Genomic DNA, 4,451 nt, shown 5'->3' on the forward strand with positions numbered 1-4,451 from the left:
ACTATTTTTCTCCAGTATCTTAAAGCTCTTTTTGTTTCCCTCCCTGATCACATCTATCTTCTTCCCCTCCTCTACCCCACCAGATGTAATCACTATCCTGAAATTTGGGGTAATCATTCCGTTATTTTTCTTTATATTTTTACTAACTATAGTTGCATCCCTAAACAATATATTGTTTAGTTTTTCCTGTTTTTGAACTTTTTGTAAATGAAACCTGGCAGTGTGTATGTGTGCTTCTGTGGTTTGCTTCTTTCAACATTGGGTTTTTGAGATTCATACATGTACATGTAATTACAGTTCATTTACACTGCTATCTAATATGCCATTGCATGAATGAATATACATTAATGTATTCATTCATCCCACTACTGATAGATATGATGACGGAACAATGTTGATCAAATGTCACACATATGCTACAGTTTCTCTAAGGTATATATACCCAGGAGTAGAATTCCTGGGTCCTGAGATTTGCACATATTCTACTTTGCTATGTAATTCTAAGCCCGTTCCAAAGTGACCACCTAAATGTATACTACAGAGAGTTATGAATGAGAGTTCTACTTCCTCCACATGCTTACCAACCCTCAGTATTTTCCAGACTTTTTTATTTTTATGATTCAAGTAAGTGTGGAATACTATTTTATTATGATTTTAATTTGCATTTCCCTGATTACTAATGAGTTTGAGCATCTTTTAATTCAACTGCTGGGCATTTGAGTTTTCTCTTTTTAAAAGAGCCTATTCTGAGCCTATTCTACCTTATGGCCTATCTTTCTATTGGTTTATTTTTCTTTTGCTTATAGATTCTTAGGGTTCTGTTTATAATCTTATACTAATATTTTATTGGTTATGTTTATGGCTTATCTTTTCACTTTCTTAATAGTGTTTTCTGATAAATGAAAGTTCTTAATTTTAATGCACTCTGATTATCAGTCATTTCTTTTATGATTTATGCATTTTATGTCTTGCTTTAGAAATTCTAGAAATACCCAGATATCAAGACACTCTTTTATATTTTCTTCCAGAAATTTTATATTTTTGCATTTTACATTTATGTTTTGAATCCACCTGGAGCTGATTTTTACTTATGGTATCCAATTTATGACTTTTAAATATGAAAAACGAATTGCTCCAGCATCATTTTTGAAAAGTACTTTTTTTTTTTTTTTTTTTTTTTTTTGAGACAGGGTCTTGCTCTGTCACCCAGGCTGGAGTACAGTTGTATGATTTCCGTTCACTGCAACCTTTGCCTCCTGGGTTCAAGTGGTTCTCATGACTTAGCCACCCGAGTAGCTGGGATTACAGGCAAGCACCATCATGCCCAGCTAATTTTTGTATCTTTCGTGGAGACAGGTTTTTGCCATGTTGGCTAGGCTGGTCTTGACCTCCTGGCCTCATGTGATCCACCCACGTGGGCCTCCCAAAGTGCTGGGATTACAGGCATGAGCCACTGCGCCCGACCATTTTTGAAAAGTACTTTCAAAAATATACTTTCTTTGCTGATCTAAAATGTCAGTTCTATTATATATGAAATGTCTTTATACACGAGTTTGTTTCGGAGCTCTCCATTTAGTTCTTACATGCCACTGCCTTAATTACTAAGTCTTGATATCTGATAAGACAAGTTTTCCCACCTTGTTCTTTAAGAGTGCTTTGGCTATTCTTGGCTTTTTGTTTGTTTGTTTCTTTGTTTTGGGGGGGGGTTCTGTGTTTTGTTTTTATTCTTGGTCTTTTTCATTTTCATGTACATTTTATAATCAAATTCTTGCATCTCCTTTGTTATATTCACTTCTAAGAACTTTATATGTTTTCATGAGGTCGTAAATTATATATTTTTATTTTAATTTTTAATGATGGCTGTTAAAGAGACAATTTGTTTTTACATATTGATTTTTATGCCCAGCAACATTGCTGAACTCACTTATTAATTGTAATAATATTTCTGTATTTTGTCTTAGATTATCTCTAAACGTGGTCACATTTTTTGCTCTAAACACAGTTTTATTTCTTTTTTCTAATTCTATCTTTTTTTTTTTTTTGAGATGGAGTTTCCCTCTTGTTGCCCAGGCTGGAGTGCAATAGCTCACTGCAACAGCTCACTGCAACCTCTGCCTCCCGGGTTCAAGCGATTCTCCTGCCTCAGCCTCCCGAGTAGCTGGAGCTACAGGCGCCTGCCGCCATGCTCGGCTAATTTTTGTATTTTTAGTAGAGACGGGGTTTCACCATGTTGGCCAGGCAGGTCTCAAACGCCTGACCTCAGGTGATCCGCCTGCCTTGACCTCCCAAAATGCTGTGATCACAGGCGTGAGCCACCGCGCCCAACCTTCTTTTTTCTAATTTTTATAACTTTTATTTCTTTTTCTTCACTTACTGCACTTACTAGAACTTCTAGTACAATGTTGCACAAAGGTAGAAGTAGTGATCCCCTTGCCTAATTCCCAGTCTCAAAGGGGATGCTTCCATTTCACTCTTCCATACAAAGGGGATGTTTTGTACAGATTTTGTAGATATCCTGCTACATATTTTTATTTTACTTTAGGCACAAAAGCAAATATTTATTTAAAATAGGAAAGAAATCACAGCACATTTTAAACAGATTTATTGAGGTATAATTTATATGCCATGAAATATTCCCATTATAAGGAGTATAGCTCAATGCATAGTACATTTTATATTTATTGTAAAAAGCTGAAAAATCTCTTCAACATCACCAAACCCATAAAAATAACATTTTCATTAGCTGCCGAACACACCTGCAATTTAGTATCATAATGCCAGGTGAAATTGGCATAGTGCGTAGTAGGAGTTTTCCTGGAAGCCATTTCTACACTAAGGCAGCTATCAATCAGTTAACTAGATATAGAAGTGGCAGTGAACCACATAATATATATTCTCCTAAATCCAAACTAAATATACCACCAAAACAATAACCTCTTATCTGTATTCCAGAAATGCTCATGGCCACTCCAGCATCACTTGACCTGAGGGGAAGTGTGACAGAGGGAAGTTGGAGTGGTAAGAGACAGTCAATCACTAGCGATGAAAATATTTTACATTTGTAAATTTTACAAAAATACTTGCCCATGCCCAAGACCACATATTAAAAGAGAAACTAAAGCCTGTCTATGGAAGGGTGACCAGGTTGATGTAATGATTTGAAAGCATCCTATATTAGGAGGATTTAAAGAAGGAAGGGAATTTGGCCTGGAAAAGGTTTATCGGGGACATGAGTTTATCTACTTTTTTTTTTTTTTTTTAGAAGATTTAGATTGTTTTGTATGTGACCCAAGGAGTCAACCAAGGAATGGGGGCTCTAAAGTAACACACTTTTGGCTGGGCACGGTGGCTCACACCTATAATCCCAGCACTTTGGGAGGCCAAGGCGGACGGATCACCGGGGTCAGCAGTTTGAGAATAGCCTGGCCAACATGGCAAAACCCCATCTCTACCAAAAATACAAAAATTAGCCTGGCATGGTGGTGCATACCTGTAGTCCCAGCTACTCAGGAGGCTGAGGCACTTGAATCACTTGAACCCAGGAGGCAGGGGTTGTGGTGAGCCAAGGTCATGCCACTGCACTCCAGCCTGGGCAACAGAACAAGACTCTGTGTCAAAAAACAAAAATACAAATAAAGTAACACATTTTTTTTTCAATATAAAGCAGAATTTTCCAACACAGGTGTTCAGAGAAGTAAAGAGGTAATGTGTTACCTATTACTTGAGACTCTCAAGGACAAATGGACAACCCCTTGTCAGTTTTTTATAAGGGGAATATCAGCACCAGGTGGATGGTTAACTAAATGTCCCTTACATATACTCCAACATTGAGATCCTGTGATTCATAAAAGAATGATCTATAATCTGGATGACAATTTATGTATTATCTAAAGAATTATATATGCCATGCTGATCGGACCCTTATGTCTGTGAGGTAGGACTCCTATTCCCAATATCAGAGTACTATGAAGTCCGTTGATAAGTTGGTGATCACAGAATCTGAGCTAAGATAGTCAGATTATCTTAACGGAATATTACTATTAAACTGTAGCAGCAAACTCACTTGGCCCTTTTCAAGATAAGATTATACCAGCAAATTCAACTAAAATATTCATGCCCCAAATCTGAAACCTCCCTCTCTTGGGCAATGCTGGACACACTAAAAACTTCTCACCATCAAGACATTTATGCGGCCAACAAACATGAAAAAAAGCTTATCATCACTGGCCATTAGAGAAATGCAAATCAAAACCACAATGAGATACCATCTCACGCCAGTTAGAATGGTGATCATTAAAAAGTCAGGAAACAACAGATGCTGGAGAGTATGTGGAGAAATAGGTGTGCTTTTACACTGTTGGTGTGAGTGTAAATTAGTTCAACCATTGTGAAAGACAGTGTGGTGATTACTCAAGAATCTAGAACCAGAAATACCATTTGACCCAGCAATC

This window comes from Rhinopithecus roxellana, chromosome 7 (genome assembly GCF_007565055.1).
Source record: "Rhinopithecus roxellana isolate Shanxi Qingling chromosome 7, ASM756505v1, whole genome shotgun sequence".
In the NCBI taxonomy this organism is placed as follows: Eukaryota; Metazoa; Chordata; class Mammalia; order Primates; family Cercopithecidae; genus Rhinopithecus; species Rhinopithecus roxellana.